Source organism: Chiloscyllium punctatum, chromosome 7, assembly GCF_047496795.1.
Source record: "Chiloscyllium punctatum isolate Juve2018m chromosome 7, sChiPun1.3, whole genome shotgun sequence".
Lineage (NCBI taxonomy): Eukaryota > Metazoa > Chordata > Chondrichthyes > Orectolobiformes > Hemiscylliidae > Chiloscyllium > Chiloscyllium punctatum.
Window position 1 is genome coordinate 53,985,945 of NC_092745.1, and position 27,860 is coordinate 54,013,804.

Below are 27,860 nucleotides of genomic sequence, written 5' to 3' on the forward strand. Positions count from 1 at the left end.
TCCACCACTAGTGTCTCTCAGGGGCTGCAGATGCATCACACCTCTGTGTTTCCGGATTCATGCTCTGTCATAGGAGAGGTTATTTATACATTACTGATGGAACAAGTTTTCACAGGCCACCCATGATAGGAGAGGGCTTGCCACTGACAGCTGTTGACACTGCTGCCCATCTATATGCAATGGGCATTGATCCATGTATCATAACTTGGTGAGGAAAATTTACTAACGTGCAATTTAATGCTTACTGCAGTTTCAGGCTGAAATGACGGGATGGAAATGTAACCCCACTGCATCTGTTCCAGGAATATAGTTTTATGATCCCATGCTTCAGGGGCTTAATGCATCACATGATACATTATGAAAATTAGCAAGACCTCACCTTTGAACTCTCAGTGCTGCATGAACTGTAGTGTACACCATGCGAGATAAAAACTTAAACCTAAGAAAGAAAACACCACACAATTATATAATGCATTTCAAGAGTGCACGACCTCCCGAAGTGTTTTGCTTCTGATAAAGCACTTTTGAGACATGGTTATGTAGAAACTACAACAGCCAATTTGTTGGAGGAGAGAAAATCACCTTCAAGGAAAGGTGAAAAAGCAAGAGAAAAGATACTTCCCAGTAGCCAAAAATATCCGTGCTGAGCGTTTTATCGCTTGAAGGTGTCAGCACAGATGTTCCCAGGGCAGAAGTAATGTGTGAATTGTTGTGCTGTTGCCATTCATCAGCTCCCTTGTACCGCGAGAAAGCGAATAGGTGAACCTTTCCAAATCATGTTCAAGGAATCTAAAATTTCTCGAAGGGTCATGTGCAAGGAAACCAAAACTGTTTGTTAATGTCATGTTAAAGCGTTTCAGGAATCTAGACCCAAGTGATGTGCTCCCAATGTATTGCAGCATCTTGATTGAGGTGAACTGTAATCACAATACTGCGTGAGTGATCTGTTACAATTTCTTTTGTGGATGTTTGTGGGGCCTTGCTGGAGATGGAGGTGGTGCCATCTGTGATTAGATATAATTTAATCCAGATGCATTGCCCTTTATAAACATTGTTGGGTTAGATTAATCCAATTTGTGATGAGAAAAGGAACGCTGTACAATACAGATTCAGGTTTGAGTTCTGGGAGCCAGTAAATATTCCATGTTTCCATTACATAGCACTTTTCAGCAATACCATTCCAGAATCTCTGATGCTATTTTAAGAGATGTTATTCCATAATTTCATTTATCCTTAGGGATAACTTTAACGTTTACAATTCTGTAGAAAGTAAGTGCTACCGAGCTAATAGTCTGTAAACTCCCCCTTGATTTTCATTCCATTGAATTCTGGGAAAAGAAAATTGTCATTTAAGCCTGTTTGAATCTATCCTCTTTGTTGTACTGTCCCTAATGAATTTGAAGCAGAATTCTGGATTTATAGTTCCTGTGCTGACTACTGTTTTACATGTGGGCAAAGTTTTGCAGTCACCCCAGAAGGTGGCAAAATTCTATGGGTGACTTTCCCAACACTCAACCGTTTGCCTCCCAACCTTGTTGAGATTTGACAAGGAGGACAGAAGTGGCCTCCCTCACTTTCACCCAAGTTGAAGCCTCCAAGTGGCCAAATAATAGCTTTCTGGTCCAGCCCCAACATTTTGGCTGACTGGTGGATGTTAGTATCTGGGGAAATTTTGACAGGGCTGCCAGGCAGGGCGTCAGACAAGAAAGGTCAGGGGTCCTTCTTCGTAGGCTTGTGCTTTTGCAATCAGGGGCTGCTGTCTGCAAACCCCCAAGCACCTCATCATTGTATCTCATTCCCCCTCGCTCCCCACCCAACCCTCTTTGGAATCTTGGGTCTTAGTTACACTGAGCGCGCCACCCAATCACATAACTGGCAAATCTTGGAGGTGGGTCTTCCTTCCCAGATGGGACCAGAGGACCAGATCAGCCAATTAATTATAGCCAAGAGTGATAAATGCAGCAGAACAGCCATCAGGAGCAAGAGTGAACTCCCCACCAACTGAGTTAGTGGCAAGATGTGAAAGCCCGCTACCAATTGTTTGCAATACATATTTATATTTAAGGATTATATGAAAATTGGATGATATTAAGCAGCTTGAACAAAAGTGTTTATTGTTTGTTTGTATCAAGGAATGAAGTCAACAGCTTAATATGTGTTGTATGACACTTTCTATTTGCAGAAATAAAGGGACCTGAGGATAAAGGCAAGCAAAGCTTTCAGGGAGATAAAAGATAGGGTTTGTGGCTCGTAATGACTGGAACATCTAGTTTTGAAAGGACTAGCTGGCCTCTATACTAATGGCTTCCTAGCAACCTCTTTGGAATTCTGCTTTCCAGACCTAGATGGTCAGTAAAGTAAACATCACAGAAGGATGCAAGTCTCTCTCCTGATTTCTTTTCTCTTGGTAATAGTTCACGAGAGCCTAATTTCCAAACCTTGGTATTTCTGACTACCTTGTAAAACCTGAAAAGCTAGACTGTGAACCATTTTCCAAATATTTAAATCCCACTTTGTTTGCAACCAGAATGGAACATCTTCCATCAATGCACGGCTTTCAACAACACAATTTCAATGACAGAAAACCCAGTAGACTGTGAGATGTCATCACATTCTTTCTTTTGTTTTCAGATCCATGGCCAATCAGGATGTTCTTTTCTCCCTTTTTTTTAAAGTCCATCATCTTGCAGAGAATGATGTCAGGGAATATGTGAATGTGTCTCTGTTTGAGATTAAGAGGATATCATTCTAATACTTGATTGTTACTTATTTGTTGTCAATGCCTACCACTTGTTTTGGGATTAAGTTTTGTTAATGATACATGGGTAAGTTTGAGTTCTTTGAAGGAGCCCATGAAAAGCTTCGTTTATTCTGGATGTCAGGACAGAAGAGGAAAAATTGGCCATGAATTAACTCATTTACAATAATGGTGCAATTCGTGGATTACTGAGGCTCGCCTTTCAGCACATTCCTCTCACTGCAGTTCTAACACTATTAAGTGCTGCTATAGAGCACTGAAAGATATTTTCCCAGTATTTTCCCTTTTTGCTTGTAACTCAGCCATCTGTTGGAACAGTCTCGAGGTGCTGTCTCCAGGTGTTGAACATTCACTTTGGTTCTCAGTGACGACAGCTAAGCATGCACCAGCGCTCTGCAGTTCGGATGTGTTTTCCTTGGCCATATAGCTTCGTTCTTCACCTTTCTATAGTGAGTGACTTGACATACCATATTGACGAACATGATGATTCCCAAACATTCAGGGTTAAAGGGTTGCTATTGACATTAATTAGCAATCATAGGTTCCCCAGTTTAAATTATAGTACCCAATTCTACTTGAGCTACTTGTATTTTGATACTCTTCCCTTGAACTTAAATTGAACTGACTTCTCTTGGACAGGGTCGCATCCACCACCAGTGTTGCCTGCCTGAGCTTGCAGTATTCCTCCATGTGTCCTCCCCGAGGTAAGACAGCTTGGCCAATCTGTGCTGTGTGTGTGGCAGTTCCATTTTGTCCCTGACAGCAAGTGCGTCCCCGGCTGTCACTCATTCACACTTAACCACTTCGTGGAACCCGAGGAAAGCCTCTCTAGACCCGACGGGTCAAAGGTCTGCCTTTGAAGGACAATGGACAGATGTCCCCTGATCCATCCTTTAGCGATTTCGACGGCATTCATTCAAATTCATTTCAAAGTGTGAACACTGGAAATGGTGCTAATGACATTGTTGACAGAACCTACATTGTTTGCATTTTGCTAGGAAACCACTGAGCTAATTATTGCAATATGTTTTACAACATCAAAGCTGCAAGCGACAGGGTCAATTTCTGAACTAATTGTAATGATACATTGTAGTAACGAACCTCCTGCAGTCATGGTGAGTTAGCGATTTTATGAGATATCAGGGGCCTATCTCATAGGTATTTTAGAGTAAAATGGAACCTGCAGGGGATAAATTGATCTGATAGGTAAATAACTCATCACCCATTATGATCATAGATCATCACAATTCAACTTCTATCATCTAACTTTAATGCCTAATGCTTCATGGATTAAAATGGCTTTTCAAAAGCGGGTGATCCAAAATGGCTGCTGTGATCACCTTACCTGGTTGAACCAAGCTCATTAAATCATCAGTAAGCAAGGATCAGCTTGAGCCAAGATTGTTATTATTACAAGGAAACTGAAACTCTGATCTGTGTGCCCTGGAAGATTCACATCTCTCTGAGTACTTTTTCCTCATCATCTTTCCACCCACTGTCTGCCACCACTAAATCACACATATTTCCAATTCACAACTTTCTGGATGTTACATGTTGGGATGAAGGTCACCTGCAGACCATTCACTTTGAAAAAAAATGATGCCAGACACAAGACTCCACAGAAGAAAAGTATTTCAGATAACAGCTTTTGAGCAGCAGAGTGAAAAGTAAACATTAACTGATTACAACAAGGATACTAGAAAACTCTCTCTGTCTCTCAATCTTGATGTCAGTGTCCAGTGAAATATCAACTTAAGTTAACACCCCAACACTGAAAACTTCAATGAAATAACTGGTCCCAGGTTTAAAATCCATCACCTCAAAGATTTTAAGGACTTTTTTTTCAAAACAAAAATCTCTACAAGCTATTCTTCTTGTTTGTACCAGAGACTTTCTTCTTTTTAAACTTGTTACCTCAATTTTTATGTGGTTGATGTTGCATTTTTATTATCTTTTGTGGATAGTAGGTAATAAAATTCCTCTATCTTAAACACATGAATATTTTCAATTTGGCTCTAATTTTGATCTAAGTCAATTATATTTTCATTGAATTGCAATAGCTGTTGGAAAGAAACAAATGAAAATATTTGTTGTGATTCACAGGACGTGGGTTAAAAAGAAGGAAGTGGATTCATTCCTCATCTTGTCACAATACACGAAATTTACTGGTACATGTTCAAATCTTCCCTGGCCCTATTGGTCATGCAATTTGGGACAATTAGAAAGGGATATTACAGTTTAGAAATCCTAGGATGGGGGCTGATGTGATGCTTGTGGTCTTAGGATCTGGCGGTCATTTCAACGCTTCTCAGGATCTAAAGTGGTGGTTTGTGCATGTGGGGTGAGGGGAAAATGCAGAGGTAGGATCAGCAGAACAGAACATAGTACAGCACAGGAACAGACCCTTCAGCCCACCATGTCTGCAGTGGCCCTGATGTCATTCTAAGCTGATCCCAACTGCTGCATACGGTCTGTATCCTTCTATTCCCTGCCTGTTTATATGCCTGTATAAATGCCTCTTAAGTATTGCTATTGTTTCCGCTTCTACCACCTCTCCTGCAACACTTATCACTACCTGTGTAAAAAGATTCCTCACTCACCTCCTTTAAATTTTCTCCCTCTCACCTTAAACCCTAGTTTTTGACATTTCCATCTGCGGAAAAAAACTCCAACTATCCACCCTATCCATGCCTTTCATAATTTACATACTTCTATCACATCACCCCCCCCAGCCTCTGACACTCTAGCAAAAACAATCCAAGTTTATCCAAGCTCCCCTTATAGCTAATATACTCCAATCCAGACAATAGCCTGACAAATCTCTTAGGCACCTTCTCCAAAGTCTCGACATCCTTGCTATAGTGTGGTGAGTAGAACTGCACACAATACTTGAGAGATTTATACAGCTGGAACATGAGTTCTCTGACCAATGAAACCAACATGCCATGTTTCTTGTTTACCACCTTACCCACTTGAGTTGCCACTTTCAGGGAGCTATGGACTTGTACCCCAAGATTCTATCAATGTTTTCAAGGATCCTGCCATTTACTGTGTACTTTTCTCTTGCATTTGACCTTCTACAATGCATCACCTCACACTTGTCTAGATTAAACTCCATCTGCCATTTCTCTGCCCAACTTTCCAACTGATCTATGTCCTGCTGAATCCTTTAACCTGTCTCATTATCCACAACTCCACCAATTTTCATGTCATCAGCAAACTTATTAATCAGACCACAAATGTTTTTGTCCAAATGAGTTATAGATATCACAAATAACAAAGGTCCCGGCAGTGATCTGCTGGTCACAGAATTGGATGCAAATGGTCCTTGCCTCCTGCTAGAAGTTCAAGGTAAACCCACCAATGTACCAGACAGAGAGAGAGAGATGACCAGTGGTGTGTTTAATCTAGAGTCAGCATGCCACAGGTGAGGTTGAGAAGGTAAAACCTTCATGATGACCTCAGCTACCATGGGAACTGAACCTGGACTGTAGCATCCCTCTGCATTATACACGAAATATCCAGGTGGCTGAGCTATCTGACCTCAGCCTCTAGCCAAGCCTTAAGGAAACATGTCCTTTTGTTCTCGCAAGGTCAGCTTCCAGCCTGAACTGACTTTCACCTCTTTTAGAGTCCTTTAATCCCTCCCTTTGTTACAGCTCTCTCTATCAACAGTAGCTGCTGTCTCTACATTCCAGGCTGAGAGCATTTAAGGGAATTTTCTGCTCCTACAGTCCTGCCACATGCTGGGAGAGCATGCCGTTAAATTGAGAACATCTAACCCATCATTTTCCAACCATTAAACTTAATAGGCTGGACATGCAAAAACCTCAGATTTAACCTGCAGTGCATCTCTTGTGAGTTTTCTGACTTGTGAAGCATTTAGTAAACATATGTTTCCATAAGCAATTGCAAATGCTTGAATGTGGTTATTTTTCACAATATCATGAAAAGGACCTCATAAGCCTCAAAAATCATTCAGGTTTCTGAACTGAATGTGCAACCAAATTAATGAGGTGACTGCACAATAAACAGCAATGCCTTTGCTCTCTTTAATTACACGGAAACTTGCATTAATAACATGCAACCACGTATATTCATTCCTCAATGTGTGTTTGTGTCAGTGCATGCTGTATGCTGTCAGTGCAACCTTCCTTTAACTAATTATCTAAAATAGCCACAATCTAAGGATTTAGAGCAGGCGACAGGATACACAAAGCACGCTCTTATAAAAATAATTTCTTTGCCAGGATGCATGCCTTTCCTCTGGGTCAGTATTTAAGAGGAAAATAGTAAATAGCTCTGGTTTCCTAACAAGTAACAAACTAATGAGTCTGCATTTCATTGACTTTACTGGAGCTTACTCAGGTTTTCATTTGGCCCCAGGAAACCTGAGAATGCTTGTTTATGATTTATAGAGAACTACAGGGAAGAAAGTGATATGTGTTTGTAAAGTTCTTTAATACTGAGCACATCAAAACCAAAAGAGAAGGTTTGAAATGATTTTTATCCTGTCTGAATCAAACTTGCAACAGAAAGGAACAGTGTAGAACTGTCAACTGTTTAATTTCGCATTATTTAACTTGTTCGATGTTGGAAATTCAGGCACGTTTTAAGAATGCTTGTAGTTTGAAGTAAAACAGATATTGCTGGAAATACTCAGCGGGTCTGGCAGTATCTGTGGAGAGAGAATCTGCATTAATTGAACAGGAAGAACCCAACAATCCACCCATCCCTGACCCAAGCCCCACTGCACAGTGGGAGGTGTGGACGACAAAAGTCAGCAGCTTACTGCTATTTTAAACTAGAGAATAATTGATTATGACAGGCGTAGATAGAATGGATAATCGGAGTCAGTATTTTGCCAGGATGGAAATGTCAATGACGGGGGGTGGGGTGGGGGCAGATCCAGGTTAAGGTAAAAGGGGGTAAGTTTAACGGAGATGTGAGGGGAATTTTCTTTTACACAGAGTGTGGGTAAGTGCTTGGAATGTGCTGCCAGAGGAGGTGGCAGTAGCAGATACAATAGCAAAGTTTAAGAGGTGTCTTGACAGATAATGAATAGGTAGAGAACAGAGGGATACGGTTAGAAGCATAAAAGCAAACGGTTTGTAGTTTAGATAGGTGCCACATGCTGGCACAGGCTTGGTGGACCAAAGGGCCTACCGCTGTGCTGTACTGTTCTTTGTTCTTTTGTTCTTTGAATCGGACAATTGAGCTTATAACCAGGACAATTGATCCATATTTCACCCTGTTCACAATATGAGATGGGCAGCAGTGATGAATCCACGTTTGAAGAAAAGCTTTTACAAAACCAAGAAGGATGAGGCTGTCGCAACATTTGCGGGGGAGATCCTCCGAGATGTTACCAGTCCTTCCTTCCTCCCACGTGGTCTGTAAAATGGGTTTCCCTTTGTGCCTCTGAATCTGCCCTACTCCCCCCTGCCCAAAAAGGCATGGCCTAACGTGCTCTGAGGTCCAACCTCCCTTCTTCGTGGAGAGGCTTGTCAATCCAAATGTGCCCACTACTCCGCTCTGGCTCCGCAGAGACCATTTGATCTGCAAAGTCAATCTTGAGGTCAGATGGCTTTGCAGCAAGGCACTGAAGTCCCAGTCCCTGCCCACTTAGTTCTTTACTGTTACGGAACAGGCTTTATTGGGGTCTGGTGTCTGGTGTCTGCTGCCTGCCTCTTGTTGGGGGTTGGCAGCATATCGCCAGCCTTCTACCAATTTGCAAAATTCAACCCAAAGTTTCATGTCAAGTTTCCATTGAAAGGTGATTGAACTGACAGTTTTAACCCTGCTTCTCTCTCTGTCTCCAAAGATAGTGCTTGACATCCTGAGTGTTTTCAGCTTCTTCTGTTTCTGTTTTAAATTATACACTGCTTGGTTACTGAAGGACTATCAGATTTAAGGTTTCGTTTATCTAGCCTAAGGATAATGTTAAGAATAAAGGCCAGAGTAAAAGAAATTGTTAACATAGCCGGCTACATCCTTTGAAGAAATTCTTATATTAAAAATCTGATACCTTTACAGAAGAGGTTACATTCTGTCCACTTAACTAAGAGACGTTATTTATTCTGTTCAACCTTTGAATTCAGATACTATAAATACAGTGAAGAAAGAATATAACCATTTTTTTCCAGTCAGTGAACAGGGAGGAAATATGGGGAGAAAAACGATGAAATAACTGCACACAGACTGGTATCCAGTCATCCATTACTTACTGATGCATAATACACTGGCTGTGACTAGCTAGCTCAGAATCATTCCCTGGAATGAGGGGATTCTAAATCCCCTGTTCATTTTTTTTCAAATTAATTTTTTTATTGCATCTGATTTTGGAAAAAAATCCCCTGTTATTTTTTTTTCTTTTTTTTTCTTTTTTTTTTCTTTTTTCCTTTCTCTATTTTACCCCCACACTACCGCCTAACTGCGGTAGTGCTTATTTTTCCCCAGCACTCATGGTGTGCGTGTGTGCAGGTGTGAGACACAGTGAGAAACACAAGGTGCACGAATCTTTATTCAATTTCCACCACCAGGAAGATAGGAAAAACACCCGAGTGGCCAGTGACAAGCTAGCTTTATCTTTTTTTTTCTTTTTTCTTTTTACCCCCACACTACCGCCTAACTGCGGTAGTGCTTATTTTTCCCCAGCACCCATGGTGTGTGTGTGCAGGTGTGAGACACAGTGAAAGACACAAAGTGCACGAATCTTTATTGAATTAATCCCCTGTTATTCTTTTTTTTTCCTTTTTTTTCTTTTTTTAAAAATTTAACCCCCACACTACCACCTAACTGCGGTAGTGCTTATTTTTCCCCAGCACCCATGGTGTGTGTGTGCAGGTGTGAGACACAGTGAAAGACACAAAGTGCACGAATCTTTATTGAATTAATCCCCTGTTATTCTTTTTTTTTCCTTTTTTTTCTTTTTTTAAAAAATTTAACCCCCACACTACCACCTAACTGTGGTAGTGCTTATTTTACCCCAGCACCCATGGTGTGTGTGTGTGCAGGTGTGAGACACAGTGAAAGACACAAAGTGCACAAATCTTTATTGAATTAATCCCCTGTTATTATTGGTCAGCCAGGGCTTCCTGATTGGCCTAGGTTAGCAACAGCAATCAAGGATCTCGCAGTCAACAAGATCCACCTGGTTCCAATCACTGCAAAAGATATTTTCGTTTAACTCTTAATTGTCATACATTAAGGTATGGAGCAGTATGTCCTTTGACACCTCTGTGTTGGCCAGTAAGTTGCAGGTGAGATGAGACTTACAATTGGACTCTCAATAAACAGTCTATTTAAAATTATTTAAATAGCACATCACAACCAACAGTCTACAGAGTCTATTTCTAAAAGATCTACATGTCCTGCAGCAAACAAAATCACAGCAATATTGTCTGATAAAAACAACCTGATTTCCCCAGCAACATTCAGTGGTAGGAGGACGAATGTATAATAGAAATGAAATATTTCTCCAGTAAATGTCCATGAATTGTGAAAAGTTATGAACAACCTCTGTGAGTAAAATCAATCCCAGTCACTTACTATGGTCAGATTTCCAGATTTGATTGAATAGAATAAAATATCCTTTATTGTTATGTGTACTCTGTTGCAGAAGTACAATGGAAAGCTTTTACAATGCCTGCCACTTATGGAACCATCTTAAGTACAAGTACCTTGGTACAAGTCTTAGATACAGAAAAGGAATAAAAAGTAGTTGCATTGCTTTACAGAGTTTTTAAAAAAGTTAAAAATAAGACATTGTTAAAGGATTGCCATTACAGTCAGGTTAAAAAAAACATTACATTTAGCAGGTCAGGCCATATGTGGAGGCCCTGCGCTGAGCTGACCCCAGTCCAATAGCCATTCCTGTTCCACTCCGAGTCTCCAGTCCACTCCATTATGGCACTCAGCTACTCCTTGGTAAGTTACAGGACTGCCTCCCCTGTGCCCGGTCTCTGCCCGGGGCTTGTTGCCCACTCTGCTCCAGGGGTCACAGCCTGATTGCGTCCCCACATTCTGCTGCAGGACTCATAGCCCATGCGCTTCTCCATGGCTTGCAGCCCACCATTGTCGGGGTATTACCCAGCCATCTTCATTCTAGCTAGAAATAGTGGTAATACTGGATGCAGTCAGTTTTGACACTGCCTCAGGTCCCCAATAAAAAGACTTAAGAACAAAATCTAGCTGGCAGTCAAGTGCACATCAATATCACTAAATAGAATTATCATGTTTTTATCTTGCTACTGATTGTAGACTTTGTCCACACACATTTGCTGCCATTTTTCTTCTTTCAACATTAACTACAGTTTAGAAGCTTTAGAAGCTTGGCTTTAAATGGTTTTGTAGCATTCTGAGGTCTTGAGAGGTGGCTTATAAATACAAATTCTTTTTGTCACTGCTAAAAATAGACCTGTTGCAATTCACATGGTAAAAGAACGGGTGATGACAGAAAACAGACTGAGCTATTGCTGCCACCACAATCTCAAGTGACGAGCAGAAAATTAAACATTCCCCATGGGCGACAAAACCACAGAAGCTGAAAAATATTTGTGTTTTTCAATTTCTTCTGTCTTTGTCTATCCTGTCCTGAGTTATTTTACTTGTTACTTCAGCCTAATGCAAAATATTGCCTGTTTGCCCTTTTCAAAACACTACTTAGCGTATGAAAAGGTTTTAATCAGATCTTATTATTACAGCATTTATTAGCAGACATTGATCATAACAGGAATTAGTCAGTGCAAGGCTTTTAGTTTGATAAAACTAAACATGCAGGAAGAACTGAGTTTATGTAAATTTTTGTTATACCATGCCTACAACAGCATCACCACCACAGCTTATCTACTACTAAAAATTAATGATCTAACTGTGGTTATCCCATGCTTTCCTGAATTCATTTTCCTTCAAGTATCTGTCAAATCCTTCATAAACACATACTGTAATTTGAAACATTTCAGCTACCCACCCTTCTCACTGGTCTTAACCCTTCCCATTTCAGAGGATATGGCTGGTTTCTCCATTTCATTTATACCTTCACATCTTGAGCATGACGTTTTCTGCCCCCCCCCTCCTCCCCGAGTGTTTGAAGCGTAGGTGGAGGAGCATTATTGGGCAGGAGGAAAAAATGCAGTTTCCCAGCAGTGGGTTAAAGTTTTGCTATTAACCTTCAGCATAGCCTGAATATCATTAGTTTACCAGTAGATTGAAATTACCACAATCTTGCCAGACAAAACAAGAAAATGTGGGAACCTTCTTCCTCTAGGTTCTGGTGACTACAAACCTCTTTGATACCTTAGCTCCATCATAATCAAGACATTTCTTGGCGTCAATGTTCACAGTGTCAGGGATGAAGCCTCTTCATATTAATCAGCAACTAAGAAATCTTAATCACATGCATTCTAGTTTGTTGATATTAAAAGCTTACAGAGTTGGTGGTGAAGTCTGACTGAGCCAACAAGCCTCTGAAATGAGACAGCCACATTTACTGACACCAGCAAACCTCTTATAGTACCATTATTTAAGGAAAGCTGTAAAGCAAAGCCCGGAAACTATAGACCAGTGAGCCTTATATCATTGGTGGGTAGATTGTTGGAGGCAATTTTGCGGGACAGGATTTACATGCATTTGGAAAGGCAAGGACTGATTAGAGATATTCAACATGGTTTTCAGTGTGGGAAATCATGTCTCACTAACTGAGTTTTTTGATACAATGACAAAGAAGACTGATGAGGGCAGAGCGGTAGACGTTGTTGGATATGGACTTCATTTTTTTTTTCTTTTTTTTTTATACTGCCCTTCACATCAAAGGGCAATAATTTCCTATCTTTTTCTTTTTTTGTCTTTTTTTAACCCCCACACTACCGCAATAATTTCCTATTTATTTATTTTTTTCTTCTTCTTTTTATGTCCTGTTTATTTTTTTATTTTTTTTTCTCTTTTTCTTTAACCCCCACACTACCGCCTAAGTGCGGTAGTGCTTATTTTTTCCCCAGCACCCATGGTGTGTGTGTGTAGATGTGAGACACAGTGAAAGACACAAAGTGCACAGATCTTTATTTAATTTCCACCACCACGAAGATAGGAAAAACACCCGGGTGGCCAGTGACAAGCACTGCCCTTCAAACCACAGGGCAATGCTATGTGATCAAAACAGTGAAGGGGATTGATATGGACTTCATCAAAGCATTCGACAAGTTTCTACATGGTAGACTGGTTAGCAAGGTTAGATCACATGGGATCCAGGGGAGCTAGCCAATTGGATATAAAATTGGCTTGAAGATAGGAGACTGTGGGTGATGATAGATGGTTGCTTTTTGCACTGGAGGCCTGTGACCAGTGGTGTGCCACAAGGATCAATGCTGGGTTGTGACAATGGTGCTCATTTAACAAGGTTATGACCCAAGGGGGGGTCATAAAGGCATAGATTCCTATATATCTGGAAATATCTATTTGAAAAGGCTTTTAAGTTTTTTTTAAGTAATTACTCGTACAATGAAAGGGAAGTGGCCAGTTCTCCAAGTTCAGGGTTTTTCTGGTTTGGTTTGGTTTTGTCTGGTCTGGTCTGGTCTGGTTTGGTTTGTAGCAAACAGTCTGTCTCAAGCTGCTGGTCAAAGAAAGCTGCTGGGGGAAAAGTTTCCTGAATTCAACAGCAATTTTCTAGCTGACTCGCTCTCTCTCTCTCTCTCTGAAATCTCTACTTCTGTGAGAACCTGTGTTTGAATTTACCTTTTTTGCCAAGGGGTTTGTTTACAGGATGTTGCATGAAATCAGAACAGCACTTTGTTAAGTTGCGTTATCATGTCGTTTGGGTTTTCAAATAGTTGTGGTATTATAAATTCAGTTTTCTTTTGTTCATGTGTAAATAAATTCTGTTTTATTTAAAACTGAGTGGTTTGACCAGCTGCACCGGTCCTGGGTTATACACCTTACATCTACTTAAAACAACTAGAAAAGTTAGGGTCTGGGCTACCTTCTTAAATTGTTTTAAGGGGGTCTAGCTTGGTCCGTAGCATGGGTCCATTGCTTTTCATCACTATATAAAAGATTTGGATGAGAATATAGGAGGTGTGGTTAGTAAGTTTGTAGGTAACACCAAAACTGGTGGCATAGTGGACAGTGAAGAAGATTATCTTAGAGTACAACATGACCTTGATTAGATGTGCTGATGGGCCAAGGAATGGTAGATAGACCTTAATTTAGATAAATGTGAGGTGCTGCATTTCGGTAAGGCAAATCAGGACAGGACTCAATGGTTGGATCCTGGGGAGTGTTGCTAAACAAAGAGACCTAGAGGTGCAGGTGCATAGTTCCCTGAGAATTGAGTTGCAGGTACACAGGGTTTGAAGAAGGTATTTGGCATGCTTGCCTTCATTGGTCAGAGCCTTGAGTTTGGAGTTGGGATGTCATGTTGCAACTGTACAAGACATTGGTGAGGCCACTTTTAGAATATGGTGTATAATTCTAGTTGCCCTTCTATAGGAAAGATGTTGTTAAACTTGAGAGAGTGAAGAATGATGCCGAGACTGGGGGGGGTTGAGCTATAATGAGAGGTTGAATAGGCTGGGGCTATTTCCCTAGAGCATTGGAGGCTGAGGGCTGACTTATAGAGATTTATGAAATCATGAGGGGCATGGATAGGGTGAATAGCCAAGGTCTTTTTCCTAAAGTGGGGGAGTCCAAAACTCGAGGGCATAGGTTCAAGGTGAGAGAGAAAAGATTTAAAAGAGACCTGAGGGCAATGTTTTCACGCAAAGAATGGTGCATGTATGGAATGTGCTGCCAAATGAAGTGGTGGAGGCTGGTACAATTACAACATTTAAAAGGCATCTAGAGGAGTACATGAATAGTAAATATTTAGAGGGATATAGGCCAAATGATGACCAATGGGACTAGATTAATTTAGGATATCTGGTTGGCATTTGACTGAAGGGTCTGTTTCTGTGCTGCACATCTCTAAGACTCCATGTTCAATGTGATCTGGGGATCCAAAATACCCAGGACCACTTACATTTCTTTAAGAGAGCTGAAGTCAACAAAATGTTTGACCATGTAAAGCTAATATATTGGAAGGTTGTTCAGCAACACCTCATTTGAATGGAGTTTCTCAACCTCTTTGTTTCTGACAGCCCATTCCCATGAATTAAACATTCCATGCTTTAACAAAGGGTCAGTTAGACTCGAAACGTCAGCTCTTTTCTCTCCTTACAGATGCTGCCAGACCTGCTGAGATTTTCCAGCATTTTCTCTTTTGGTTTCAGATTCCAGCATCCGCAGTAATTTGCTTTTGTTCCATGGACCCTTGTAAAAGAAACATTTTTTTCTTCTGAATAAAGAGTAGGTAAACAATTTGTACTTACCATTATTCTTGTTCTGATGAAATGTGCTTAGCCTGTTGCTGAGCAATACTTCTGTCACTACACAAAAGTATTAAATTAAAATTTTTCTGTACCTGACATTTACTGCATGCACTTACAATGATTTTTCCTGTTCTTTGCAATTTATCTTGCTTCCACTGATCTGCGTTTTTATTTTGTTCAGGTTCATTGAGTGGTATTGATAAACCATCACTGGGACTGTACTCTCAAGAAATTTGTGAAGTGAAGACACTGAAAGCAATAAAACACTTAGAGAGATAGGCAGGGTAGATGCTGGTGAAACGTTTCCCTTATTTAAGGAATCTAAAACCAGGGCATAGAATTTTAAAGATAAACAGGATGCCACTTAGGTTTGAGATGAGGGATTTATTTTACTCAGCGAGTTGTGAACCTTTGGGATTTTCTACCGCAGAGATGCCGTGGAAACTCAGCTTTGAGTATGATTAAAGGTAGAGATTGACAGATTTCTGTAGCAAAAAGGTTATGGGGATGGGTTGGGTGAAAGGCATTGAAGATTTTAATCAACATTATCATGCTGAATGGCAGGGCAAGTTCAATGGGCTGAATGGCCTCCTCTTGTTGCTATCTTTCTATGTTCCTAACCAGTGACTGAGGTCAGTAATATTGATCAATTGTCCAAGAGGTTAGTAAATTATCATTGTTTGGGAGAAGTATATTGAAGTCAATATTCTCGGGCTATGTTTGGCACAATGTCATTAAAGTTTGTTAAGTGCCATCGGAACAGCTGGACAGCCAGCTTCGACTCAAAGCAAATAAATCCACTGATGAATGTAAATAACAATTAAGGTTTGAATTTGTAATGTGGGCAACAGGGGTTTGGAAGCAAAGCCAGGGTCTATTGTCCGGTCTCCACTCTGTTGCATCCAGAGGGATCTGAGCATTTGACTGAGGAGCTTCATCCAATGATGCAGCAAGCAGACAGTAGTCAGGAATCCGAAGCAGAGTGAATCCTGCTGCTATCATTTGGAATCTGCCTCATTGTCGTAATGCTGATGAGTGAAAAGTGAAATAACTCCACAGAGGCCGGTATCCCGCCACTGAGTCGCCCTTTATTAACGTGTGGCGAGTCCTTGACACTGATCCAGCTTCCCTGGAGCCAGCTCTCAGAGTGAACAGGATATCTGGCACCCCTGTTTAAATCTGTCAGCCAGGGATCACTGATTGGACCAGATTAACAGCTCCAATCAGGGAACCCGTACTCAAGGAGGTCCACTTGGCTGACCTCATTACAATGACGACAAGAGGAAATGATAAGACAAGAGCAAAACAGTCGGGAAATCATTCCAATTCACTGTGGCAAGGAGAGCAGACAGGAACAGGGATATCCGGTGAGGTTAGAGAGCAGGAGAATTCCTTCTATTCTGATGCAAAGCCAATGAACAGACAAGGTTACTAAGTGTCATGTTAAGAGCTGAAAATCGTTGTCTTAAAAATTGACCAGCAATTTATGTAACCATACTGTGTGAGGGCAGTGAGCATTACTGGGAAGACCAACATGGGGAAAACGTTTTCAAACATAGGGTGGTACGTGTATGGAATGAGCTGCCAGAGGAAGTGGTGGAGGTTGGTACAATTACAACATTCTAAAGGCATCTGGATGGGTATATGAAAAGGAAGGGTTTGGAGGGATATGGGCCAAGTGCTAACAAATGGCACTAGATTAATTTGGGATGTCTGGTCGGCATGGACAAGTTGGAACAAAAGGTCTGTGTCCGTGCTGTATAGCTCTATGAGTCTATGTATTTACCTAACCTTAATTTCCCTTGAGAAAGTGGTGAAGTATTGAACTGCTGCAGTCCATAAGGGTGGTTGCATCCACAGTGCTGGATTTTGACCCAGCCTCAGTGAAACATTGTGTATAGCTCAGAGGGGAGGTTGTTATGATGCTCTTGTGATGGCAGAGTGGTTTTGGAAGTTGCTGTCGAAGGATGGTGAATTCCTGCAGTGCATCCTACAGATAGTACACAATGCTGCCACTGTGTGTTAGTGGTGAAAAAAGTGAATATTCAATGTGGAGGATAGGGCTTTAATCGAATGGCAGCTTTGTCCTGGGGAGTGTTGAGCTTGTGTTTTGTTGGAGTTGCATCTGTCCAGGCAAATAGGGAGTTTCCCTTCACACTCCTGATTTATGTCTCATAGATGAGAGACAGGCTTCGAAAAGTCAGGAGGCGAGTGACTTAGTGCAGAATTCCTATTCTCTGATCCATATGGTCACAGTACTAATGTAGCTGAAGCAGTGAAGTTGGTTGTCAATGTTGACTCCCCAAGATGCTAAAGGCGGGAGGTTCAGCGATGGCGATGCTGTTGAATATCAAGGTTGGTTGCTCTTTTGTTGAAGATGACCGTTGCCGAGCAATTTGGGGCCTGAATGTTATCCAGGTCTTGCTGTGCTCAGGCATGGACTCCTTCAGTATCTGAGGAGTTGCAAATGGAACAGACCACTGCAATTATCAGTAAGTATCTCCACTTCTGACATTATTAGTTAATTATTTTTGTCACCTTGGCCAGCGTCTTTTTTAGTGGTCCCTGTGATCTTGTCCATAAAGGTATAATTGAAGGAATTGCTATAAACTGTGATGACAAACTGGAACTTGTTCTCTTGCTACGTTCAAAAGGAATTGTGTTTGTACAATGTTTTTCCTGATCTCAAAGCATCTCTAAGTGGGTGTTTTTCAGTGTAATCACAGTTGCAATGGGGAGAAATGTGGCACTTAATTTATGCACATTAGGATCCCACAAAAACACCATGAGATAAATAACCAACTGGCTCAGCACATGAGGGAAAACTCTCCTAATTCATAGAATCCCCACAGTGCAGAAGTAGGCCATTCAGCCCACACCAACCCTCCAAACAGCCTCCCACCCAGACCATACCCCTCTACCCTATCCCTGGGTAACCCTGCATTTCCCATGGCCAATCCACCTACCTGCACATCTTTCAACTGTGGGAGTAAACCAGAGCACCCAGAGGAGACACAAAGAGAATGTGCAAATTCTCCACTGACAGACATCTGAGGATGGAATTGAACTCAGGTCCCTGGTGCTGTGAGGCAGCAGTGCTGACCAGTGAGCCACTGTACTACCATTTTTCATCCAATAACAATCATTGAATCTTCTAAGCCATTAGAGAAGGCAGACCATGCCTTAGTTTAATGCCTCAACCAAAAGACAGCACCTTTAACAGTGGACCACTCCCTCAGCACAGCACTGTATCACAAATCTGGAATGTTCACATCTATGGTGCAGAACGTATACCCATAACCTTTTGACACGGAGAAAGAGGTCTGGAACCAAGACATGGCAGCTGCCTCAGCTCCTGTAGCTACTCACAGCTCTGCAAAAGCTCTCCCTTTGCCAGCTAAAATACGAACACTTACTACACGTGTTGCTGAATGTGCGAACAAATTATCCTGCAATGCCTAAATGAATCTAGCTGTAGACTTGCAAGTATCTCTCAATGCCCCTTGTTAACCTGATTTTAAAATGATGCTGCTTTTAGTTGTTTTAATATTGGTTGCAGCTTCTAAATGTGTTGCTGATGCCTGAAGTACAAGTTTCACACAGTCATGATTCAGGGGGCGAACAGCCAGGTATTCCCAGTTAAAACGACTCATCCCAGCCACTGGTGCAGAGCTCTGGCAGAATAACCCTTGGGTACGAGTGGCAGTGCAAAACCCGCGTGTCAGAAACCAGCACCAATAACATGACTCTTAATAGAGTATGCAAAGTGGCTATTGTGTGGAGTTTCCTCCAGATATGGGTTTGGTCATAAAGATGTTCATTGCCCACTGTGCTTATTATGTCCTTCCTTCTAAAAAGGGGAAGCATCTGGCAATGCCAGTCAAAATCTTGCTGCTGCCAAGACCTGTTGCAAAGCTGCATTGGCACAGGCTGTCAATATGTTTCTTTTGCAGTGTGTGTGACGCATTATGTCAAAGAACTCAAAAGCAAAGGAGCCTGTTAATATTAAAATTAGAGTTCAGCAATTCAGAATGAAGTGAAATTAGGAAGCACTTTTTCACACAAAGTGGGGTGGAAATCTGAAACATTCTCCCCCAGAGTACTGTAAATGCTTGATCAATTGAAACTTTCCACGATTAATTTGTGCTAAACCAGAGTACAAAGGGATATGGAGCAATAAGAGGTCAATTCAGTTGGGGTACTGATCACACACAATCTAAATGATTAATAGAAAAGGATCAAACCCCTACTTCTATGATCTTCATAACTTAGAAAAGTATTAAGACATATTAATTGAAACCAGAATGATATCCATTTCAATATATCTATGTTCCTTCTGTTCGGCACAATCATTTACTCCATAGTTCATCCTGCAATGGTGACCCATTTTGCAACAAAACTAAGTTCCTACTTTCAGTGGTACAGCTGGTTTTGACACCATCTCATCTCCCATGAAAGTTCTCAGGTGATAGCAAGGATCTGTACTGGCTGTTCTGATTGTCCTTTGCCATTACTGAACATTTCCACACTATGTGACCCCCTCAGGTCCCTGTCAATCTGTCTCTTTCTGATTGTTCATTTCAATTCTGAGTTACAATAAGAATCTGGTAAATTCCACTGGCCGCAAAGTAGTGACATGGGAATTCTGAGAAAAAATTATGAGCTGATTTTCATTTTGCAACTGAAGCTCTAAAGACAGGATAGTGATTGGATCAAAACCCCATGAAGGGTTGGGATTTGACTCAATGGACCCCATGTTATAATGGAGCGGGAATTCTGGTATTGTGTGGAGAACGGGGATGTCAGCTCAGCACATTTGTCTGCAACATATAAACACAACCAACTCATGAATGTTTGATTTTGGATGAATGCATGATTGTGGACATAAGGACCTGCCTGGTGCATGGTCAACTCCACTCTTTGAAGAGTTGATTCAAAAATGATATTTGGAGGAATTAGATTTTTGCGCAGGTAGAAATTTCAGATCAAGGGCTCAGGTCTATAGAATGGACTTCTGTGGAGGAATGGGAGGGAGGAAGCCAGGAGGAATTGTCACTGGCTGGAAATCTAGTATGTCCGTCACTCTATCTCCTTTCTGGAAGGTCTGCCCCATCTTGTTTCCATCAGGCACTTGATAGGCCAACTGTGAGTCATCCTCAGGTGATGAAGGACCTCAGGAGTAGAGAGAATAGCTTGTACCTGTCAGAGGTCAACAACACTCCTACGTGCCAACACCGACAGGGGAAGCACTGGATGATGTGATGCCCACTTGGAAGCTGAAGTCCATCACTGGATCCCAGGCCAAAAGTGAATAATGGCATGAGGAGGATCAGGAATGGGTCACCGGGTGGGAGCATCATGGAAGACTCTCATCCACTGTGACACGCTCCTGTCGTCTGTGTGGGACATGCTTTCATGTTCAGAAAAGGTAGGTCCTGTTGCGTATTTACCAACCTCCTTCTGTGCTCGTTATTCACAAAAAAAAAGCAAATTCTGTGGAGGCTGGAAATCTGAAATGAAATCAGAAGGTGCTGGAGAAACTCAGCAGGTCTGGCAGCATCTGTGGAGGACGTACACAACCAGTAGAGCATTACAGTCCCCCCTCCCCCACTCTGTGTTGTGATGCATAGCCCATCGCATCACACCTCACACTCACTCACTGAGCAAGACTTCACTTTCTTTATGCTCTCTGATATCACCATTTACCTTTCCCATAGTCCTGTGGGGTGTAATCTACACCATGTGGGCTGCAACAATTCAAAAAGATGGTGCTCTGTCACCTTCTCAAGGACAATTAGGATTGGGCAAAAATACCAGTGATGCCCATGTACCACCAAAAAATATTTTTAAAAATCTGCCCACCTCCTCCAGTAATTCTAATCCTGACATAAATTAATGCTTCTCCTTTACGGTCACCCTCACCAATCCATCGATAAACACATTATCATTGTTATCTATAACTCTGGCAGAGACATTCTGAAAGCCAGGTAGTCGTTGGGGCAGCACAGAGTCTATAAAAAATGCTTGGGAAATTGAAGATTTGGACATTCAATTCCCTGCATCTGGAAAGTATCCATTACTGCAGAGAATTTGGAGGGTTCTGCTTTGTTTAAGTTGCCCAGAAAAACAAGTAAAAGCCTAGTTTAATTTTTTGGTAACTATTAAGCTGATACCCCACCCCACTCCAACTTACCACCCTGCCCTCCAAACTACATCTCCCTGTCCAATCCCTTACACTCCTGAGATAATCAGCCTCCAAACAGAATCACCATCTGACACAACACAATTCCACTCTGAGGACATCATGCTCTCTTCTGCTGGTCACTACATCCCATCCTTCCAGTCCCAACATCCTACCTTTTCTAGCTATAACTATTCCACTCCCCTTTGGCCAAGCTCTGTCACCTACTGGCCCTGACAAACTGCTGCTACATTAACCTCTGCCCCTTCTCCCAGCTACCTGCCATAAATCCTCATTGCTGGCCTCAACAACCCACTCTGGCTTTCGCTGCCATCCTCACCTCACCCTACCACAACCCCATGGGCTCCCAACATCACCTCAATCACTGTATAACCTCCCTGGCATCCTGGCATTTTACTTACTTGGCACCCTACCCATCTTGCACTCTACCTATCTGGCACTCTAACTACTTAACCAACTGGCACATCAACTCCAACTTTATCTTGCATACTTACCCTTTCATAGCAGCTGTCACAGTTTCTGGCTGTGAGGGTGAACATTTAAATCTCAGAACACAGTCCACTGAGTGCTGTAAAAGAGCTTGTGGTTTGTTATCTCCTGCCTTGCTTTCACCACGGAGGGAGCTGTGTTGGTTTCAGCCAGCTCTGCATTTCTCAAGAGGCTCGGGGGGGAATTCCTGGGTCAAAAATACAGAGCTCAGTACCATGGGAGCAGCAAACCGACTGTGTGATTGCTGGCCCTCGAAATACCAGGGTCTGTGTTCTTTTGCCCACAGCAGGAGATGAGATGACAAAGTATTCAAAGCCCTATCGATCAACGTTCCTTTGTAATATGTAAATGAGCTCCTTAGGGCACTGCTGCTCATTCCTGCAAACTCTGAAGAGGGCATTGACCTGGGTGATGACCTTGGAGTAGGCTGGCATCTTGAGGCAATGCAGCTGGTTCTCCAGAAGAGAGCGCCTCTCCTTTATGCGCCAACCTATTCGGCTAAGGCCTTCAGGTCCCTGTTGGAAAATTACAGTACCATCTTCCCCTTCACTGCCATGTTCCAACTCTATGCTTGACTGAGCAGGCTTTTAACGATGGCGCAAGGGATGCCTGTTTATTTGGTGGATATTTGCTGAGTGGTGCGTTGGTCTGGGAACAGTGTGTGGTAAGATAGGATGGAAATCAGATGTGAGGGATACCAGTGAGCAGGGTAGGTAATTAATGCAGTGGGTTTAATAAAACTACCAAGGCCTTTCGGTAACAAACCTTCCAAAACACGGACGCAACTCAGACTCTGCCACACTGAGCCTTGTTCTGAAGAAGGGTCACTGGACCCAAAGCATTAACTCTGTTTTCTCTCCAGAGATTCTGCCAGACCTGCTGAGTTTTTATAACTGCCAGATTCAGTTTTTTGTGTCTGTCTTCTGAGAGGAAGAAGTCTCCCCAAAATAATTAAGGTCCAAGGGTCGAGTGAGAGCACAGAACTGAAACCAATTAGTACTAATAAAAATGTAGCATTGGAGAAATTATTAGGCCCAAAAATTGACAAATCCCTAGGATTTGATGTCCTTCACCCTGGAGTATTGAGATGGCTACAGGCTCAGTGGATGCAGTGGAGGTTATTTTTCAAAATTGAATTAATTAGATTAGAGGTTTGAAAACTTCACTCCACTGTTTAAGAAAGGTAGAAATAGGAGCTAAGGACCTGCCAGCCAAACATCAGTAGACCTAATCGTAACTCCCAGGATGTTGATAGTGAAGGATTCAGCTATGGCAATCCATTATATGTCAAGGGGAGATTGTTAGACTCTCTTGTTGGAGATGGTCATTGCCTGACACTAGCATGGCGTGGAAATTACTTAGCACTTTTCAGTCCAAACCTGGATATTGTCCAGGTCTTTCTGCCCATTTGAACATGGACTGCTTCAGTACCTGAGGAGTCCTGAATGGTGCAGAACATTGTGCAGTCATCAGCAATTAGCCCCACTTCTGACCTTATGATGGAGGGAAAGTCATTGATGAGGCATGGGATTGAGGGTGATTTAGCGGTTTGGATCAGAAATTGGCTAGCTGTAAGAAGACAGAGGGTGGTGGTTGATGGGAAATGCTCAATCTGGAGTTCAGTTACTAGTGGTGTTCTGCAAGGATCTGTTTTCAGGCCACTGCTGTTTGTCATTTTTATAAATGACCTGGATGAGGGCGTAGAAGGATGGGTTAGTAAATTTGCGGATAACACTTAAGTCGAGGGAGTTATGGACAGTGCGGAAGGATGTTGCAGGTTACAGAGAGATAGAGATAAGCTGCAGAGCTGGGCTAAAAGGTGGCAAATGGAGTTTAATGTGGAAAAGTTTGAGTTGATTCACTTTGGAAAGAGTAATAGGAATACAGCATACTGGGCTAATGGTAAGATTCTTGGTGGTGTGGATGAGCAGAGAGAGCTCGGTGTCTATGTGCATAGATCCCTGAAAGTTGCCAACCAGGTTGATAGAGTTCTTAAGGAGGTGTACAATGTGTTACTTTTTATTGGTAGAGGGATTGAGTTTCGGAGCCAAGAGGTCATGTTGCAGCTGTACAAAACTCGGGTGCGGCTGCACTTGGGAGTATTGCTGGAAAAGCACAGCAGTTCAGGCAGCATCCAAGGAGCAGGAAAATCAACGTTTCGGGCAAAAGCCCTTAAAGGGCTTCTGCCTGAAATGTCAACTTTCCTGCTCCTCGGATGCTGCCTGAACTGCTATGCTTTTCCAGCACCACTCTAATCTAGAATTTGGTTTCCAGCATCTGCAGTCCTTGTTTTTACATTGGGAGTATTGCATACAGTTCTGGTCGCCACATTGTAGGAAGGATGTGGAAGCATTGGAAAGGGTTCAGAGGAGGTTTATCAGGACGTTGCCTGATATGGAGGGAAGGTCTTATGAGAAAAGGCTGAAGGACTTGAGGCTGTTTTCATTAGAGAGAAGGTGGTCAGGAGGTGACTTAATAGAGGCATACAGGATGATCAGAGGATTAGGTAGCGTGGATAGAGAGAATCTTTGTTCTTGGATGGTGATGGCTAACATGAGGGGAAATAGCTTTAAATTGAGGGGTGATATATATATATATATATATATATATAGGACAGATGTCAGAGATAGGTTCTTTACTCAGAGAGTAGTGAGTGCGTGGAATGCTCTGCCTGCAACAGTAGTGGACTTGGCAACATTAAGGGCATTTAAATGGTCATTGGGTAATCATATGGATGATAATGCAATAGTGTTGGTTCGATGAGCTTTAGATTGGTTTCACAGGTCAGTGCAACATCGAGGGCCGAAGGGCGTGTACTGCTCTATGATCAAACAGCTGAAGGGGGTTGGGCCAAGGACACTACCCTGAGGAACTCCTGCAGAAATATCCTGGAGCTGAGATGACTGACCTCCAACAACCATGGCCATCTTCCTACTTACCAGGTATGACTCCAACCTGCTCCAAATTACTCCAAAAACGATTTGCAGGTCATTACCATTTTGAAACCATTGGTTGGAAGAATGTGTTTAGAGTGAGTCAAGGCATGGCTTAGAATTGAAGAAATGTAGAAAAACTATTGTGGCACGGAAGGCAGATACTTTGCAAATTAGGTTCCTTTTAACTTCCCTTTTTGCATTTAATGCAGCTTTCTTTTCACAGTAAAATTCATGATTCTCTTCAAAAGATCTTTTGAGCAAATTTAACCGATCTGCATTTAGGCACAAATAATTCACTAATTTCGATACTTGTGTTTTAAGTTTCCATGCTGTGCCCAGAGCCCAGAAAAATGCACACCTCCCCGCCCCCCCCCCCCCCCCCCACCCATCCGCCCACCGCCATGTAATCTGCCCAAGGTGCACTGATGCTGTGCTTGTCTCATTGATAGGACAACTGAGAGTGCTTTGATAATAAACAGCTCCTGGCCACAGATTCCCTGAGGACCCAGAGGAGACCAGGATAGAATAACAGAAATTTATTGTCACATGTACCTTTACATGAAAAATACAGCAAAAAGTTTTATAAGTCACCTCACCATGGCACCTACATCAATGATGGAAGTATTATGTAATAAGGAAAGGTAAATTCAGGGTGGCACGGTGGCTCAGTGGTTAGCACTGCTGCTTCACGGGACCTGGGTTCGATTCCAACCTTGGGTGACTATCTGTGTGGAGTTTGTACATTTTTCCCGTGTCTGCATGGGTTTCCTCTGGGTGCTCTGCTTTCATCTCACAGTTCAAAGATGTGCAGGTTAGGTGAATTGACCATGCTAAATTGCCTGTAGTGTTCAGGGATGTTTAGATTAGGTGCATTAGTCAGGGGTAAATGTAGAATAATAGGGTAGGGGAATGGGTGGGTTACTCTTCAGAGGGTGGACCTGTTGGGCCAAATGGCCTGTTTCCACACTGTAGGGACTTCTTTACAAATATTTTTATTGAAAAATGTTTTAAATCTTTTACAAAATATTTATATACAAAAGAAGAGTAACTCCGTTCAAACAGAAAAAAAGGCAGTACAAAAAAGCCATAACACTGTACCATTGTTAATAAATGACCTACTATTCTACCACAACAAACATATCTACTTAACGTAAGCTAAACTACTAGCATATTAAACAAATACTACCTTAAACTAAATTTAAATAACTTAAATGAAATAATATCTACTTTATTCTATTTCACTCATCACACCTCCACTGAGACTCCCATCCCTGGGGAGCACCATCTACAGTACCCATATTCTTTATCTCCCCACCTCCTCCTCCCGGTTTCCCATAGGCACCCATACTGATTCCCACGGCTATACCACGGCCCTGACTAACATTGCTGATAAGTCAGCATCAATATAATTGAGAAAGGGCCGCCACGTCTTGTAAAACTGTTCCGTTTTGTGGTGCACCATATTTGTGAGGTAGTCTTGAGGGAGATGCTCCATCACCAGCCTTCACCACCCCATAACACCTGGTGGTTTTTCTGACGTCCAATTCACTAGAATGTTCTTCCTTGCACAGTGGGTAAGAATATTACACAATCTCTTCCCATGTTCCCCCAGACAGGGCAAATTTGACAACCCCAAAAGAAACAATGCTGGATCGACGTTAATTTCAATCCCCAGGATGACCTTTACCTCCTTTACTATAACATTCCAGTATCTCTGGATCTTACAACAGGACCAGTAACAGTGTGTGAGATGCCTATACTAATGTTACATTTGGGACGTCCTGACGATATTCCTCTCTTGAACTTAGCTAGCCTCTCTGGCGCTATAGGAGCCCTGTGTAAGATCTTCAATTGCATGGCCTGCACTCCGTTATATACTGAGATTTTCCTTACATTCCCCCAGATGTCTTCCCATACCTCCCATGAAATATCCTTTCCTAGCTCTCGATTCCACGTCCTACGGAGTCTTTCCATGTCCCCCAGGGCGCGACCCTTCTGTAAATGATATAAAGTACTGAGTGAGAGAGCACCCGTACACCAAAGTATTCTTTTCTCCACATCTGCTTTGTAACATTTAACCAGGAGCGTGGTCTTCCTCTGTATGTAGTCCCTTATCTGGAAATATTGGAAAAGGTCCCTTTTAGACAATCCATATTTCTGATTTAACTGACTAAATGACATCAGGACCTCCCCCTCGAATAAGTCTCCCAGAGAGAAGATTCCCTTATTCTCCCAGGCCTTAAAGCCGGAGTCCATTGTTCCAGGTTTACATCCATGGGTTCCCACCAGTGGGGGAAATGGCGAAGTCTGAGACCAATTGCTTTCGTCTTGCCTCATTATCCTCCAGGCTTTTATAGTATTTAAGATAATTGGACTTTTACACTGTTGGGTCACGGATTTCATCTTGTCCATGAATAATAAATTAATTAAAGGACATCTCGACTGTGAGGCTTTAATATCAAGCTAAATTGACTCCGAATTCCCCTATAGCCAGTCACCAACATATGTTAACCGAGCACTTATTTAGTATTTCTTCAAATCCGGAAGATCCACCCCTCCCTCAGTCTGCAAAAGCTACAATTTAGTGAAATTAATTAGAGGGCGCCTGTGGCACCAAATAAAGGACCCTAGCCAACCACTGAGCCTCCATAACACTTGTCTCAGTAACAACAACGGAAGCCTTCTCATGGGGTACAGCAGTCGAGGAAGAACATTCATCTTAATCAGGGCTATTCGGCCCAACCATGTTAACGGTAACCACCCCCCCCCCACCGCTGCAAATCCTGTTTTATCCTCTCTAGTAGTTGTACATAGTTAGCTTTATACAGCTGGTGGAAGGAGGGGTATTAAAAATTCCCAAATACAACAAAACCTTTTGACGACCATCTAAACAGGAATTGCATTCCATCCTTCAGATTAATCCCCCTACAGGTATGGTTTCTGATTTTGTAAAATTGATCCTGTAACCCGAGAAACCACCATATGAATTGTTTGGATCAGTTGAGGAACAGACTTCTCCGGATTGGCCAAAAATAAAAGGACGTTGTCAGCATATAGGGTGATCCTATGTTCCCCCATTCCCACCTTTGGCGAGACTATTTCAGGATCCCTCC